Source organism: Chaetodon auriga, chromosome 14 (assembly GCF_051107435.1).
Source record: "Chaetodon auriga isolate fChaAug3 chromosome 14, fChaAug3.hap1, whole genome shotgun sequence".
Taxonomy (NCBI): Eukaryota; Metazoa; Chordata; class Actinopteri; order Chaetodontiformes; family Chaetodontidae; genus Chaetodon; species Chaetodon auriga.
The window spans coordinates 17268613-17287365 of NC_135087.1; the positions used below are offsets into that span (position 1 = coordinate 17268613).

At 43.5% G+C, this 18753-nt stretch overlaps 1 protein-coding gene across 6 annotated transcripts in view; it reads left to right on the forward strand.

Annotated features, from left to right (window-relative positions):
• The window catches only part of dlgap2a (discs, large (Drosophila) homolog-associated protein 2a), a 155854-nt gene that overhangs the window by 72909 nt on the left and 64192 nt on the right, over positions 1-18753 (forward strand). The window contains exon 2 of one of the 6 annotated variants that reach the window (XM_076748064.1): positions 1422-1454. The exons of the other annotated variants lie outside the window; for them this stretch is intronic. The gene's annotated coding sequence lies outside the window, so the exon portion shown is untranslated. The remainder of the gene's footprint in view (positions 1-1421; positions 1455-18753) is intronic. 6 annotated transcript variants of the gene reach the window in all.

An 18753-nucleotide genomic window follows, 5' to 3' on the forward strand; every position in this document is an offset into this window, starting at 1 on the left:
GACTTTTTGGCTTTCTGATCTACACCTATGTACAAATGAAGAAAAGCATTAAAGAGACGGAGGAGGCGTTCTGGAGGAGCATTGAAAGTTTAGCAAGAAGGCTTTTGAGCCAAATGCAGCCTTGGTGCCGAGGCAAGAGCTGGCTGGCAGCTTTGTGATGAGGGGACGGCGAGGCTGTAACACTTTACAACCTGCACAGACTGACAGCAACAACAAGCCTTTAAAAGAGCTCTTTCATTCATCAGCTGGTCTGCCAAGCTGTCCTTGCTGCACTCTGCCCATGAGCAAGGTCATCTGGGGAAGAGAGTGAGAAAAAGCAGCCATTTAAGAGCATTTATGGGCATGTTTTATCGTGTTTGTATGCCTGTGAATGTACAGGTTTGGACCATCAAAAGAGCTATCTCGCTGTTTTTCACCAAAATAAGACAAGTCATGAGTCCAAGGTTCCCGATGATCTAATTAGGCCCCTAATTAGCTGTGATTAGATGAAGGAGAGTCTCGGCATGAAAAAACAACATGGCCTCCTTTGGCCACTGCTACGTCGGGGAAGAGAGACAAACACTGACACACCACAGCTGTTTTGGGGTCGACTGTGGAGACTGAGGCCTGAGGACATAACGCTCATTTTCATCATCATTCCGTTCATTATGTCCAGTGTCTCTGAAGAGCAAACCCATTTAATAATCTTGTTTGCTTAAAATAATCTTGGAGCACTTCTTGGAGGCTGCCTTGGCTCCTGAGAAAACAGTAATTCCTGTATATTGATTTAGATTTTCAGGCTTCTCGTACAGTATGCTGCTCTGTTTGCACGGGAATAATAACAACTTACCATTCATGTTTACATGGAAACGCATGGTGCATGTGAAGTGTGGTATTTGCGTGATTTAGAGCGTCACTCCTAATGTGAATAGTAAGAATACTGGACAGCATGCAATCATAAATCAATGAATTTTTCGCTTTGCTTTAAATTTTGAGTCTCGTCCAGGTTGGCCTGATCTTATTTTTGGCATACAGCATCTATTGCACATGGCAGTGATGAATTGACGCAATGTGATTTCTCATTTTGTCTTGGTTTTTTTCCCCCTTTGACGCCTGTCTCTGCATCATTTTGTCTTTTTATGCAGCCGCATGTGGCTGATGGTCATATTATGCATGGTGGCTGGGTTTCTATTATGTTGCACATGGGTCCCGCTCTGCAAGGACATTAGGAGCGACCAGGCTGGGTTGTTTTATTGTTTTTATTTGTTTTTGACAGAGAAAGAGAGTGCCGCTGAATCTTGAACAGCAGTTGTTAATATTTCTATATACAGTAAAGGGCGGTGACGCTGATATTTGTTCCCATACACACATGCACAAACATCGACATTCACATATGTGTGCCTCTATTAATCTCCTGTTGTCTCTCTTTGGTCCTCGTTTAGAATCACAGTGCACACTGTGTGGTGAACCAGAAGGTGAGTGGGCCTCGCCATTCCCCAATAGCTCTCGTCATCGTCATCTCCCGGCTTGTTGTTTTGCTGTTGGGAGGGTGGGAGGTGGAGCGGGGGCAACACTGTGCTGCAAACACACTGTTCTTCAGTCTTCATCCCAGCAAAGCAACAGTGCGAGCCAGGTTTTAGGTTCCACGTAGAAAGAAATGCAACGTTCATTAAAATAGCGTCCTCCTGGTTTTCTTTTCATTTAATGTCCAACGCCGTAAAGCAACAGCTGCCCTGCACATGACTAACTGCCACATGTGCACTGCTGCGTGAGCGTGGACATCAAATGTAACTCCAGGAGGCGGCCATCTTTGTGTACTTCAGGTTACGCTTGCTGAGCTGACTGATTGACAGCATGAAGGCTGAAGGGCACATCTTCAGAGTGCTGACGGACCACACTTGCTTCTGCTTCACATCCCATTGAATGTTTGCGTACACACATGATTCTAGGAGTGTCCGTCCGCTCATGCACATGTATATGTGCGTCTTCATGTGTGTACGACATGCCTTGGATATTCTTGAATAGCTGAAAGCTGCTTAGCTCTCAAGCTTGCCACTAGATTAAGTGCTCTCCTCTCATGCTGCTGGCACCGTCTCATTGCCGAATGCAAATCACTCCCCATAAGTCTCCATCCATTTCATTCCGAAAACTTCCTCTTTGCATGGATTATATTTCCAGGGATGATCATTCCATTCTGGACGCTCTCTTCAGCTGTAGTTGGTTATTATTGCTCAAGTGTTTCATCTGTTGTCACTTGTTGAGTTTCACACGGCGGTCTGCTGTTACTGACAGTCTCCCAGAACAGCAATGACCAGAAGTTACCTGTGAACACAACAGCAGCGGACAGCTTTCTAACATTAAGCAGCGAGAGGAGTGAATCTAGATATAAGCCATAAACATGTTTCGTGACAGGCTCAGTGACAGATAGGATATTTCCCTCTGGACTTAACCTTGTCCAGGAATCAGCCATGTGCCTCTAAGCCCAATAAGCATTATTCTATGTCTCAAAAATCAATGGTGCTCTCTCTGCTTTGCTTGATTGGATTAAGACGTAATCAAATCGAGCGCGATAACTGTGTGCCTGTGACCTTCCTGCTGAGACAGGCAGAGACAAGAGGGTGGAGAGGCCTGAGGGAAGGACAGGGAATGTATGTGCAAGTGTGTGTGTGTGTGTGTGTGTGTGTGTGCGTGTGTGTGAGTGGTTTTTTATGTGTGCAAACGTGCATGCAGCTGGGAGCTGGGAGAAGGAGCTCCTGAGGCACCTCCATGGTGTTGCTCCATGTTGTACAGGGCATCAGGCCATCAGGGTCAGAGAGCTACTAGTACAGTGTCCCCAGAACCTGCACAGGCAGACCAGCCCTGGAAAGAGGGTGTGTGTGTGTGTGCATGTGTGTCAGAATGGTTGTGTTAAGAAAGAGAGAGAAAGACAGAGATTGTGTGTTTGTAGGGCTCAGTATCGAACCTCAATTAACTAAACCAACGCCTGGAGAGATTTTTAATAAGTTTAGACTGTGTTTTATTCAGGTGAAATTATTTTTTACAGCTGCTTTGTGTTGAGACAACATTAAGCACATTAAAGCAGCATTAATTGACCACTTTGCAGCAGCAGAACAAGCTCACACAACATTGATATTTTATCGCCGTGTGAAGTCGATACGGTGAACCAGTTAGCGAACAGTTGTGTATGTACACATTCAGAATATATGGAGCAACATTAACACTCATTTGGAGTCGTGTTTCAGGACAAAGTGATACAAAATATATGATAAAATAACATCACGTGTAGAAAATATCTGCCTTTTTAGCAGCTAAATGCTCCTCTACACTCTCCAGATAGTTGCCTTTCTGTCTGTTTGACATGAAACATTTGAGTCATTGTGAATCTATAAATACTGATTAACGCAGCTTTAAACTGCACACTGCACAAAACAGCGCCATTTAGTAATATTTATCAAAACAGAGGCATCATATTGTCACCGGTGTCCAAAATCGCATAAAATATCCAGAGCTTTCTCTGTAGTTCTGTGTTTCTTGTGAGAATTGTCACAGAAGAATTGAGTGTATTTACAAGTCTAACCAAGGTCTGGTTGCCTGTAGGTAATTGCTGTCCTGCAAGAGAGACAGAGAGAAACTGTGTGATGGTGTGAGAGAAGACAGAGAGAGATTGAAGTGCAAACATGCACATTTGCACATCTTGTTTCCTTGGCTTTGTGCAGAATGCTGAGCCAGGGGCAACATGTCCTGATGGGACCCTCACACTGTATCTCATCACACATGCACAGACACACCAGCACATAAAAGATAATTTGACACTTTCTTGGGTGGCAGCATGATATGAAATAGATATTTGGGCGGAGGTTCAAGGGATTCAGTGAGTGATTGCGCCAAAAGTCCTGGTGTAGTTTTAAAGAATGTGTTAATCTAAGATTATTTCTACGGTTTACACCTAGCTGGTCATAGAGCAGTGTTCTGAATTATGTTGTACAGAATCAGCATAAGAGCCTAAAACGCTGAAGGCACAGCAACTCAGTCCACACACTGGAAAACTGTTGGAGGATATTTGTGTTAAGATGATTTTTTCTGTAGTAACTCCATGCAGGAAAGACAAAGGTATTGTTTTTTTTGTTTTTTTTTGAAAGATGCACCAATTACAGCTTTCCTCATGTTGTTGGGTGAAATGGACCGTGCCCTTAATTTGCAATGATATGCAAGATGATATGCTCCAAACAGTGGAGAGAAAAAACACTTTCATGCAACACAGAGAAAAAAAAAATGAGAAGACATTACTATTCTCTGCTGCAGAGAGAATCAGAGGCCTGGATAATAGCTATTATAGAACAAGGACAGTGAGGACACTTTTGTAGATGGGGCGGCCTTAAACATAAACATTATTGAAATGTTTAAGTCGCTGGACTCACCTTGACAGGCACACCATGACTTCAAACCCCCCAAACTGAAATTATTAGGGAGAGTCATACCCAGAGAATACATAATACCTTTAAAGTAAGTTAAGTCAAGGTCTGACATATGGTGTCAGTGTCATTCTGCATTACTCATGTGGGCACAAGGGAATCACAGCTGTTTTTGAGTCAAAATGAGAGCCCCGTCCTTCAGCTGATGCATGGACAGCTCACTCGCCGACAGCAGGCGCAAATGTGAGAGGGAGCGTTTCATCATTAACCGAACCCTCACTGAGACCCTGAACTTCTCTGCGAGGGCGAGAAAGAAAGAAATCGGTTGAGAGGGAAGCGGGTTCAAGGCGGGAGAAGTGCGTGGTGTGCATTAAGGAGGACGGAGAGGGAGCGTGAGTGGGCAACCCTGTCTCAGAGGAATTGCATTTATGTGCCGCTAATTTGTTTTGCTCTTACGTTTTGATGGGAAATAATAACTGCTGCCTGGATTATATTAACTGGCTTATTTCAGGGAAGGAATTTATTAATTTTTGTGCCACCCACAAATGGCTTAAGGTGAAGACTGCCATCGCTAAATACTTTTCTTTAGTTAAGTTTAAGGAAAGATTGTGGTTGAATAAGTAAACTTGTCCAGTTTAGTGCTTGAAGTCACACTTTTAGTATTCAGCCATGACCACAATCCCTTCCCAAGCGCTGCGAGCGCCTCAATATAACCATAGGAAAGTTTAATCATCCTTCGCTCGGTACGAGCAGATATTGTCGTGAAAACAAATGGAATACATTGTTAGAGAGCATTTAGCAGATACATTTAATCTCAACATTTCGTGACTTGGCAGACATTCAGAAACAATGTTTCCTCATTATGTTATTAAAGAAACATCTGGGCTACATTACGTTTCTGTCAAAACACATTTGCCGTTGTAAATTAGCAGTATATGGATGTAATTTGTAGGAGAGCGGATTGGAGAGAGTCTGCGGTCTGAAGAAGAGATAAAGAAAGCAAGGAAATGTGCACAATGAGAACAGATGAGACAAAAGGTGACGGGTCAAGCTTGACACAAACGATCATGGACGTGCCTGAATAGAGAACATTACTGTCAATGTATGCAGAGCTGACACATTGAAACACTCAGCAAGACTGAGCGGCCCGTGTGGTGGCTGTTTATTACTGTTGTGTTGTTTTCCATATTCCCTCGGTGCCCCCTCCCCAACCCCTGAATGAATGTGTTAGAAACCACACTTAAATGTTACGTAGGTCAATGTACTAAAGTGTGATTCATTAAGCACTCCTGTGTTTTTTTTATACTTCTATACTTCCACTGGTAAAGGCTGTCTTTGCTCTGGTGTTGCAGCTCAAGTGTTGTATGTATTCAAGACCCCTCGAGTCATTTCCTCAGGAGAGTGGGGAGGGTCTTGGAGTTAAAGGTAATCACATTATGTCCTGATGCGTATTCCCCCTGTGCCCTGAAACTGGCCTATATTGAATTGGGCAGCATAGATTTTTAATTTTCAGAAAACCATTTACATTGTATGTTGGCTAGACGGATGGGATGCGTGCCAGACCGCCAGCCAAGGTCAGTGTCCAATATAGTGGAGGCTTGTATGTAGGTGTGAGGGGAGTACTGATGCTGTGCATTATACAAGACAGAGGCTCAGCAGCCATAATAATGCACTCAGTGCTCCTGCACTTTCCATATGCAGCGTCTGGTTATCTAATGAAAAGTACAGATGCTCTTGAAAGTCAAACGGAAATTAAAAGTCGCTGCAGGGCATGTATCGATGGTGTTTGTTCTGAACTGTGTACTTATTTGGTCATAACTGCAATCACCAAGAGAATTTATCTCTAATTCTGCAGTGAAAACAGCCTATAAACTGACAATGTTGACACTGAATTAATGAAATATCTGGACGGGAAGGCACTAAAAATAGTTTGTAGAATCACTTAAATTCCAACAGGCCGACAGACAGCCCATCTGTGATTTGAGCACTCCCTGTGTTACTCCAACGCTGCACAAGTGACTCTGTCTTGTCATTAGAGAATAATGTGCAGAGTGTTGATGTTGCAGGACTACGCAGTGCCGTGACTTTTGACGGTCTGGTCGTTTGGCTTCACCGCCGCTGGGCTCATGAAAGAGAGGCAGCTACAGTTAGCTTGAGCAGCCTCCTCTCCATACTGTGGCATGAACACAGCACAGAGTGTGTACACATTGCTATTGACTCAGCAGGTGTAGAAATAACATTAACAAACAGAATCATCTACTAGGAGTCAGTTGAATGTTAGCAAGCTAAGCTAAATAGCTTCTATTTTGTTCTATTAGAGTGGAAGTCAATTAGCCTAGCTTGCTTCCTCCCAGTTTCCAGTGTGATTAGCCCTCAAATGTTTGTTGTTGGAACTGCTCACCCAGAGGCCTGAACCTTTGTCCAAAGTCCCTCAAACAATGATAAATACACAATATTGCTGCTGTGTAATCATATTTTTTTTTTTCTTCTTTACATGAAAAGAGAGAATTCATATTTCAGTTGGACTTTAAGCCACATCCACATACAGTTTGGGTTATTGTATACAGGAACTTCAGTAGCTTTGTGTATCCATGTTGATGCAGTGTGTTGAAACCTCACAAAGCTGCAGGTCTTGCTTTTAATGCTTGAGTTGGCATATTGAGAGACCTTCAGAGACCTCTGGCCTTCAGCTGGACAAGTAATGTCTCTCAGCTTAGGTCTCAGGCTGCATCTTTACTGGCCTTTGCCAGCAGATTTGGCCGTGCTCCATAGACCAAACTGTACACATTCATGTAGCCAAGCAGCTTGACAGTCAACAGTGCAACATTGTGTTGCATCGCCGTTCACAGCCCTGGGAGGCCGACACAATGTTCTCGGGGCTTAGTATCCGTGAAGATGGCAAAGCAGGAGCTTTCTGTCACTAAAAACCATCTGAGAGAGAAAGCGAGCGAGCGAGCAGGCAGTGTAAGAGGAAAATGTAACATCTGAAGATTGCCTGCAGCTGTCCACTGAAGTGGGATTAAGAAAACATGCTATTTAAACAGCGAGCAATTTTTTTCCTTCACCAGGCGGCAGGGAAAAGTGCAGCAGGCAGTCAATCTTTCGAGCTTATCATCAAGTGACCAAAGTTGCTCTCTCAGCTTTCTCAACCCCTCATTCTCTTTCGAGTCGCAGACACACACAGAGAACCACAAAAGCGCCCCTTATTGTCGCTCAGCACACACTTTTCTGACACTTTAGTCCCCTGCTTTGATATTTTCCCACTTAATATTACCCTTCAGTGCATTTGAAATGAATTTTTAATGGCTCGGGGAGACCCTTCTGGTTTGGTGACATATGAAATCTTATCAGGCCAGCATAATGAAGGAGGCCATGAGGAAAAAGTTTGCAGCAGATAGCTGGCACTGCCTCAGATATTACATGCCATCTAATCCAGCTTCAGTTTGAGCACAGGCAGGACAAACGTGTGGGGATGTATCTGTTCTGGAGATTGAAATGGAACAACTCTCCCTGTTTCACACTCTGCTGCCATCGATCTATCCGTCTCTGAGTCGCCATGAACGCCACAATCAGTGGCGAGAGTAATGAGAAGGCAAAGATAGACACCTAACCAGAGAGAGTCACACAAGTTCAAACCCGAGGTAGCGTCTTTATCTGTCCGCCACTACCAGTATTTTGTTTCTGCAATGTGACATGAGAAACCCCTGTACTCCCAATCAGGCTGTGTGTAGCTGTTTGAGTCTCCCAGGTGTTCAGCTGTCCGGGTCTGGCTAATGGCTGCAGGGGAGCGCATACGGAGCAGCTTTACTCCGAGAATCGTGGGATAGCGAGGGGAAAGCTTGACATCACTCTGGGCAAAAAGACTGATGAGCAGCAGAAACATCGAGGGAAGTTTGAAGCAGCTCGGTGTCTTGGAGGAGCTTTTTGTGAATGCTCCTATTTATGAGTCATTTAAAAGAAACACACTGAGAGCTTGTTGGCAAAAAAGCAACACTTGTTTTTTTTTTTTTCCAGTGAGATGACTCAGAGATGACTGTATCTCCAAATATTTGTGAGGTTTTCACCCATAAGCATCATGTTCTGAGGCCGAACACAGTCAACAAAATGACAGGGATTTTTCTGAATATGTTGCGGCCTCTAACTTCACTGCAGCTCATGTAGTTTTATTGGACTGTGGAGGTGATAACAAGAGCAACTGACCGTCAGCATGCAAATAGTCTCATTACAAGGAAAGCTCCCAGGGGTTGTGGTGTAAATCAGCCGGGGGAAGTGTCATCACTCTGCCCCTGGTGCAAATATCATTCGGCTCTCATTTCGTGATGGCAGTTAAATGCCAAACACTCCAGCTGGATCGTTTGGACAGACATGAGCAATGGTAGTAACAACTGTGGCATGTTTTCGCTTTGGCTTAGTTGCCAATACTTGAAGAGAAAACTGTAGGTTGTTCTGCAATCATTTAAAAATTTACCAGTTACTCAAAGTATTGTGAGAAAAGCCGTTGTGAGAAGTTGCGCATGACCGGCAGGAGTTAAGGCTGGTGCTTTTATTTTGAAAGATTAACGCTGTTAGGAGAAAAAGGTGTGCGGTAAAACAGCAGGTGTGTCTTTCTAAATGAGGGAGGGTGTCATACTTTTTATTCGTAAGCACCTGGCTGGTAAGAGAAACAAGGTTTGCCAATATTTCGTTTCTTATCGTGACTGAATTGAGTGATTTTATAATGTTCTTTTGTACTTTTGCCTCATTAGAGGATGAGTGGCAATCATGTTAACAAGCAAGGAGCATTGCTTGACTTTGTCACATGTAGTCTGAAGAGATTCTGTACTCTGTGTGTGTGTGTGTGTGTGTGTGTGTGTGTGTGTGTGGCAGTATGTGCAGTATATGATGAGAAGCGTAAATTGGGATGGTTAAAGATGTGTTTTATATCAGATTTTCATTGACTGTTTTGCGTTGACTGTAGTTTGAAACGACAAATCTTTTTTAATTACATGCTCACCGGCAGCACAGTCAGAGCTTGTCATGTTGTCCAGATAAACAGTGATATTTCATGGTTGTTATTCTTACTGTTATATATTGTACGTGATCTTAAAGTTTTGCTTTGTTTCGTCAGGTATTAAAGGATGGTAATGATTTTGTTTTTCCTCTTAGCTCTTAAGATGTGTTTGGATCTATGATCAATAAAGCTTTGTGAACCATCACTTAGATGGCTGCTTCACTATTTCCTTCATTTTGAACATAGTGCTCGTCATCCTGCAGTCTTTTTTCATTCCTTTTTATTCTCTCCTGTCTGCTCTGGTGGCTGGGTGGTTTCATTTCATTGCCCAATGAGTGTGGGGCAGGGGTATTTTTGGGTGAGCGGGATGAGACAGGAGTGAAAATCCACCTCCATGTCACCCTCTAATCACAGCATCTAGAGAGGGGAAGACGGGGAAAAGCAAGCTGACACAGCTCACACAGAAAGCAGTTTTATAAAAATTGTTTATATTTGAGTTTGCTAGACCAGTGAGAACCTTTATTCAATCACAGATGTAATAACATATATATTGTTTGCCATTATGTTTTGCATAAGTTAACAAACCAACCAGCGACACAGCCGTGTCTGTCATACGAACACAGGACTAATCACCAGGATGAAGTATCCACACACTGTTTCAAGTGTTACGACCAGTGTGGAAACATTTATTCCAGACACTGTAAAAATGGAGCAAAGGGTCAAAATTGAGTATCAACTCTAATTGACCGTTAACATTTGGATTCAGGTAGGACAATTCTCTTTAATGAGGCTCCAGTCCTTCGTGATTGTGAGACCTTGTACGCTGTCTGTCTGACTCTGTCTCTGTCTCTGTCTCTGTCTCTGTCCCGCTCCTTTTCTTGTTCTTTCATTTTCTCTCATCTCTCTCATTTTCACAGTTTATTAATTCCATCCCTGCATTATGTAACTCGATGACGGAAATGTAGAACTCTCCTAATTGTTGGTAAATATCTCACCACTGCCTTGTTAGAGTAAGTCTGCAGACACAGGTCTTTCTCCTCCGTCCGTCCTTTGTGCTCTTCTTAATGTGAGTGTGTTCACTGGCTCACACCACGCTGGTCATCGGTGCAGAGATCTTCTCCCTCTGGGCACTGCCTCTTTCTACAGAGCTGCTTATTAAAACCCCAAACTTGGCCTCTGGGAGCCTCTCACTATCTTTCTCCTTCACCACTGCTTTCTCTTTATTCCCCTTCCTCTTTCGACACACACTCAGGGGCAAAGGTGGGAATTACCCTCCAGTTTGTACCATCCGGTCAGGCATGAACTGCATTACTGTAAGACCACTTGCTTTACCGCTGATGTCACGTCATTCCTCTGCTGGCCCGTTCCCTTTAGTCAGCCCCGGCCTGTATGATCAAGGGCCTCATGTGCATGGAGCCCCCAAGAAATTAATCACCACTCGCCAAAATGATGGCACCTTGGAGATGGTAGTGATTACAGAGCAAGCAAACTCGCCGTATTTAAGCCCTGCATCATTTTCTGATTATAATCAAAGTTTATTGCCACTTTTATTCATGAAGTCTCCACAGATGCATCGCGTGGCTAGCCAAGCGTTAGACAGGGCCAGAGATATCAGATGATGCACTGGCTTGCTACTGAATCGCGAGCGCACTGTTGCTATGTATAGGCTCAGAGCACTCAGAAGAATGGATCGGGAGAGCGTAAGACTGATGGCTACTGTCAAGCTGCAGCATGGGTGAATCATGAACGCTCCTATTTTCACCCATCTGAATTTCCACATAATGTTCCACCGCTTGAACATTTCCTGCTGGAACAGTCTTCTGTGACACCAGCGTTTTATTTTTGTCTGATTTTGCAGGGTGGAGAAAGGCGCGTCGATTCTTTTCGTCAGCCGAACCGGCGTCATTGACATTCGACATTGTGCCGGCCGAGCAGCTCATAAAACAAGGAGGGCCGGAGCTCGATGGGATAGTGCTCATCAGTTTATTGTGGTGCATTGTTTACAACTTGATAAACTCTAACAGCTTGAGGTCGCAGAGGAGCACAATCCCTTTACGTAACGGGGAGACTCAGTCCTCTGTGCCCAATGACAGACAGTAAGTCTTTCAGTGACACTGAATCAGCGTGACGTGGGAGATAATGAATACAACACACGTCCTACAGTCCAACACTGGGGCTATTTTTTTTTTACTAGATTCAAGGATGTGCTGCTTTCATTGCCCAACGCTACCCCTCGATTTGTGTTGTTCCTCTCTCATTCACATGCTTTCACCAAAATCACATTACCATGCTCTGCAGCCTCTTCGTTTAGCCAGCCACGTGGCTCAGCAGCGCTGGGAAAAGACAGTGGATTCTTGAAAGCATGTCAGCCAGCAGGAAATAAGAGTTATTTCTTTTCATCTGGGCTTCTCTATTCTGCCCTCCTTTTTTTTTAATGACAGCAGGCAAACCTCACAGGCCATGTGAAACCCCATAATGTCCCCCCCGTAATGTACCAAATACAGTGTTTTTAATAATGATGTGTTTGGGTACATGCACATCAGCTGTGTGGGATATAGTACTTCAGTGACCACTCTATCTGCAGCTCTATTAGCTATTAACCTCAGTGCAACTCAGGTGAACACAAAATGAGTTGAGCAAGTCAGACAGATTTCCCAGTGGCCCAGAATTCATTGCCTCCAGTCGGACTAAGACTTGATAGCAACATAACACATATATGCTCAGAGGACCAGAAGTTTAGCGAGGAAAATTGAATGATGCTGCGAAAACATCGTCATTATCACTATGACAAAACTGGATCCTGCAGTATCAAACCTTACATAATAATTCAGGCCAATAACTCACTGCAGTCTCTAATTTTCATGTCATTATGGCGTTTTGCGTCTGATGAGCTGCCTCGCCGGCTTTCAAGCGATGGCTAACACGGTGTCATCACTAAAAACTGTCCCCTTCTAAATACATGGAGCATGTTAAGCACAAATCTTCAACACTGCCGTTCATCTCCATCCATGACAGACGTGCCTGCGTGCCTCGGAGGTGCAGCCTTAGAGCTCGAGACACACTTTTCACTGCTAAAAATAAACACATCTCATGCTCCCCCATCCTGGTTTTCAAGAGGAAACGCACACCCAAAGAGTGTATATAAGAGAGGGAGAGCAACAATGCTGTCAGTGTGAGCTGCTGGAGGGGACTGTCATTATTTTCAGCAACAATTATGACAAAACCGCACTTCTGTGTGTTTGAGTTGCCCCCCCTTCTCTCCCCATCAGGGAGTATTTGAATCATCCATGAGTGTGGCTGATTCGCTCACCAATGTTTTCTCTTCCCACACAAGTTTTGGAGAGGTGTTATTTGGAAGCCTTTGTTTAGAAATGATTTATTGGTGATGCAGTTTCAAAATTCTCCCAGTAACTGCTGAAAGATCGGTGGTTTCAGGACTGAATGGGAGCCTCCAATGATGATGGGAATCTCGTCACATGTGTCCAAGTTGCAGTGATTGCTTCAAATTTGGTTTCTTTGTCCCGGAAATTCACTCGGCGTGTCGGAAAAGAAGAGCGAGTGCAGCCTTTTGTCGTCAGTGACCGTGTTCAATCATGGTATCTCCTGTGGCCAGCTAACCCCGGGACACAATAGCCAGCCCTTTTGGTCGGGTGTGTGTGTGATAACCAGAATCAGTCTGACGTGGCAATAATCCCAGATCAGAGGGGTTAATAGTGTGTACTGTGTCCTCACCCTAAAGGCTCCCGCCTCCCTAAAGGGTCCTCAAAACGATTCAATGCCCGGGTCCGATGTGGACCTCAGGAAACATTAATTCCTCACCCAGCCTCAGTGGAGGTCACTTCGGGTTAATCTTCGTGGCAGGAAGCTGGGCTGTGGGGCTGTGGATGATGGATGCATGCCATGGCTCGGGCCTTCCATTAGATGCGTTTTACTGAAATGTGAAACACCTAGTCACATTACTGGTGGCCAAGAGGTCTTGGATGATGTGTCAAGAATCACATGGAGATGGATTTAAATCTGTTTTCCATTTCTGTGAAAGCAAAATGATTCTGGCAGCTGTGACATTCTTCTAAAATGCCCATTTTGTAGTAGCAGGGTCACTGCCTTTGAGTTCAGCTGAAGTGCTTTCAAAGAGCAACCAAGATAGTTAATTTGGGTTACCTCTGAAACACTGCCCACTCTGACCGCCTCAACTTTCATTCTAGAAACCAAACAATCCATCAGTGCCGGCAGGGAAGGTGCTTCTGTACTGGAAATGCAACCTGTGGTATTTTCCTTGTGGCACCGCAGACCTCTCCAAACTGGTAAACCTCCTTCACACTCCCACTGCCCAGCTTCTGAAAATCAGAGAGCTGCTTTTAACACACATGTTGATGACTAAATGAGACCTTCTGTCTGGACAGGGAAGAGCTCTAAAATGTATCTTTCTCTTGTTTTAGTTGCTGTCTGATTCAGAGAGGTTGATTCATGTTTTTTTTTTAGGTGGGATGACATAAGCTGCAAGGCTGCAGTGACAACAGCTTGATAGAAGCTGGTTTATTATCATGACGATGATGATGGTTATTTCTAATTAACAGTGGGAGGTGGGTAGATGAGTTCAGCTCAGTTGTGCTGGAATATTCATCTTGTCTTCTGTATACAGTGTTGCTTTTATTATAAAATGTACTATTGGCTGTACTATTGAAATTTATTACATTCGTCCATGTCCCCATCAGGATGGACTGTATTCACCTCTACTTTTTACCTAGTGCCATCATCAGGTCATATTATAATTATAATTTTTCTTTTTATATTTAATGATTTGTCCTTGTTTTATGACCAAATACCTACAAAACTAATGCCACTCCCATCAGTCTCAGCTTTACTTTATGTTTAGCCCTTTTGCTTGATGTTTGACTGAAAGAATCGATGATTAAAGTTGTTGCAGATTAATTAGTTTCACCTCTAATATACAGGGCACAGCGCATTCGCCTGTATTGTGCATGCAAAGTAGGTGCTTGTAATGCTAATAATGGCCTGTTCCTGTTAAATCAAAGAGCATGTATTAGTGTGACATTTCTTTAGAAATATTCTGTAAGTAAGTGGAGGATATTTCACGCCGCAACAGTGATTTTATGAGTTTCTCCTCCCACTGAACAGTTTCTGGAGACCAGGAGCAACATAAATGCAAATGTGCCGGCTGGTTAGACACCACTTCTGATGATCCAATACTAATTACAAAATTGTGGTGACAATTTTAGGAGCGCTTTGAGTTCAGAGCTCCCCCTCAGGCTGAAAAAACCTTTTAAGAAATCATGTTGTGAACCGGAGAATCAAGCGAAACGGGAGCAGCTGAGGTCAGGACATACTGACCTTTGATATCGACTCAGTCCACACTTATCTGGTGACCCTATAGTCTCTATTTACGCTCATGGGAAAACCCATAAGCACTTTAATTAGTCCCAGTACCATTTAACTTTATATCCTCATATACTGCAGCTCTGTGGACCCTGCCCGCCCCCACTCTCCTGTAAATGTAATGGAGCCACAGCCAGTGTTTACAAATGCATCTCTCCATCCTTCCTAATCTGTTTGTGATCAAGTTTTGCACTAAGCAGCCTGATAGGACTTAGCGAGCGATGCCCCGCGCTCGGCAAGAGTACACAACATTAATAACTCAAGGTAATGAGTTATTATCTATTGCCTTTATCAGATTGACAAAACCCATGGCGTTAACAGAGCGCTGAACGAGGGGACCAGCATCAATTAAATCACCATCTCTCATTGTTCGCGTTCAGCCGGCATTAAAGTTTGACAAGTGAAACATAATTAGGTATTAAATTGTATTAAATTGACCATTGAGTGAAACAGATTCAGAGCATGTTTCATACATTCCCTGTTAATTCATGCAAACAGCATTAATCCATCATAAGCATGCCTTGCAGCATGCTTGGCCTCACCTTGTCCCACGTTCACTCGCGCTCTTCTCTGGCTCCCTTTTCTTTTCACCCATCCTCCATGTTTATCTTTTCCGAGCACGAAATGATGTGAGACTTCACAGCCCTTTGTCTCATTTACAGTAGGCTCACACACTCTCACACGGACGTCTCTGAACGCAACAGACTGTTGATTTTGAATCACACCTGCAAATATTGAATACTTTGTAATTTGTGTTTTCCCGTACTTGTGTAATCTCTCCGATGATGAACAGAAGGAAAAAAAAAACGAAAAAGTCAACAAGCTACGTTACCCAAACCGTTTTTTTTTTTTTTTTTCTTCCTGCGATTATGATCCTCAGCGCTCGTGGTGAGGTAATTGTTGCGGGCTGATTCATTTGCAGCGTGCGTACACATCACATAGTCTTTAAAAGCTCTGGCCTCAAGGACAAGCATTAGAGGCCAATCAGGCAGCAGCGTGATGCAACGATGCGGTCGTTACCCTCGGGGGCTCTCCTTGTTGGATATGGAGATGAGTGGGAGGGATATCACAGGCGCTTTAATTGATTTCAGTCAAGAAACAGACCACCCAGATGTTATTCAATTTTACTATCCATACCAGCAAATACTGAAAAATCCACACATACAGCATATTGTGTTATGTTTTAGTGCATGGTTAAAAAATGATGCTAACGATAACTGTACTTAATAACTTAGTGATATGATTGGTCCTCTTTGCTCATGACAGAACATTCACAGCTAACAAGTATTTTCATTATCAAGTAATTGATTAATTTAAGGGCGGCACGGTGGCGCAGCAGGTAGTGCGCGTGCCGTTGCTGGTTCGAACCCTGGGTCGGGCAGGGCCTTTCTGTGTGAAGTTTGCATGTTCTTCCCGTGCATGCATGGGTTCTCTCCGGGCACTCCGGCTTCCTCCCACAGACCAAAAACATGCTCATTAGGTTAATTGGTCTCTAAATTGTCCGTAGGTGTGAGTGTGAGTGTGTGAGTTGTCTGTCTGTGTATGTAGCCCTGCGATCAGCTGGCGACCGGTTCAGGGTGTACCCCGCCTCTCGCCCATTGCTAGCTGGGATAGGCTCCAGCCCCCCGCAACCCCGAAATGGGATGCGTGGGTATAGAAGATGAATGATGAATGAATGATTAATTTAATTATAGTTTGGTCCATAACTCAGTCCAAAACCCAAAGATATTCAGTTTAATATCACAGAAGACGTAGGAAACTACACATACTGACATTTGAGAAGATGGAAATAGTAGTAAGGGCTAAATAAGGCAACCTTAACCTTAGCATTTCTATCTCAGATGTGTGTTCCCAATGTCAACCATTTCCAGGTTGATCACCAGGTCGTTGCATCATAGAGCCGACAAAATGTAAAATAAAAAAGTGAGATTTTATGACACACGTTTACAGTATGGGTTGTCAGGTTTGATTTCAGCACATCATGGACAGCTAGTGTATCAGGTTAGTGGTGAATATATCCATAGAAATGACAGTAACCATTTTTAACTTTTTTTTTTCTTTCTATTTTTGCTGTCCATTCGTAACCTGGCACACCAGATGGTTTGCTACACAGAAGCATGTGGGAAGACGTCTGTGGAAACTGTTTGGAAAAGAAAATGCATTTTCAAAAAATCATATAATATCTTTTCCACGTAGAAAAGCCCTTCGTGCTGTTCTTTGCTCTTCTTTCAATAACGAAATACTCTCCCATTCTGATGTAACTGATGCGATAGCACCATCCACGCTAACCTCTTTAGCAGCCACCATTGCTGTTTTTGAACAGTTGCTTCTTTTGCTGCTGTTGCACCTAAACCAAGCCCAGTAGCTGCCAGTAGTTCTTCATAGGATGCAGATTGGTCCAAACCACTGTGTCTGGTTTCTGTTATTCACGTCCTGCAGTGGCTTTTTCATTGGTCTTGTTGATATGATATTTACTTGTGATGAATTCCAACCTGAGCCTAACTGCAGACTGGAAGGCAATGAGTCTAGAAACGTGGACTTGGGAGGATCCAGCCTCTGATTTGGACACTGTCACATCTCCCCATGTTCTGTATGTGGCCCCAGAAAAAGACAAACACTCTCCTGGCTGTGATGTGCTCGAGCTTTGTTTTTAAGTGACCTCCAGTTCAGAGCTTGGAGGAAGTTAACACAGGGAGCTGTTGCAGCGTCTTGATGGGGTGGACGGAAGGATGGATGTGTCTGTTGTGGCAGTGGTTCCACTTGCTTTAGAGACACTTATGTCAGAGATTGCTTTGAGGGCAATTTTGAATTTAAGCTGAATTTTGAGTTGCTTAGCTTCCCAGCCATGATGTTAATCTAAATATTGGCAAACATCTTTATCAGCAACTCATGAATTTTAATTTTGCTCCACATTGAGAATGAATGATACACTTAAAGGTGTATTTTTTTATTTATTTTTTTTTTTACCAGATAGCTCTGCAAGTTCATTTCCTCCAAAGGATTTTCTATCTGTATATTATTTATCACATTGCTGTATATTCCAATTGTATTATATCTCCAAGTCAAATTGTATTGCCATCTCCATTTACAACACCAAGTGCTGTAAACGGAGCTCTGTTATAACTGAAGACTGACCTGTCGCTCACCCTCTTTTTATCCCCTATTCCTGCCACTCTTCTTCACACACTCCCTCAGTCCGACAGCACACAGGCTCCCACACACAAATACATGCTAACCCCTCTGACATTATGAATTACATCACTTCACAGAGATTGAAAAATGGCTCGCTGATGAGATTCAGTAGAAGAGGCTGCAGTCGGCCTCCTGGGAATAAGAAGAAAAAGAGTGTGAAGCAGGGATACGTCAGCTGGAGATGGGAAACATGTTTGGCCTATCATCAATCAATCTCAACACTTACTGCTGATATGTTTCCTCTGTTTCTTGTGTGTTTCTCTCAGATGCAGACAAATATTAACAGGTGACAGCTGCCTTTAATCCAGTCCAGTGTGGCGGTTCTAAAAGCCAATATCCACGTTTTCCACATCTCCTTTTATCCCATTACAGCTCCAGTGCTGAGGGGGTGAACTAAATCAGCCCTCTCACTCCACTGAATTATTACTAGAATCATGTGGTTTGACCGACCAGCTGACAGATGTTGATGATCAAGGTGGCATGAGTGTGCATATTACTCTTTGAACACATTATGCGACTGTAAAGGAGTGTTTTTACCACCATCTGCCTTAAGATTCTTGCCTGATTAACACTTTGCCGTATAGTCGTTACACATATATGACATAAAAGTGGGAATTTTTAGCCACATAAAAATGTCTTAAGTAAGATGTAAATTAGCATGCATGTTGCCAAAATGCAACAAAGTAAGACAGCTCAGTGTGTCTTTTGTCATTGTTGGACCACGCTTAGCCTGTGATTGACTTCTGATTACTGTGCGTCATTTTAGGCATCAGCCTAAACTAT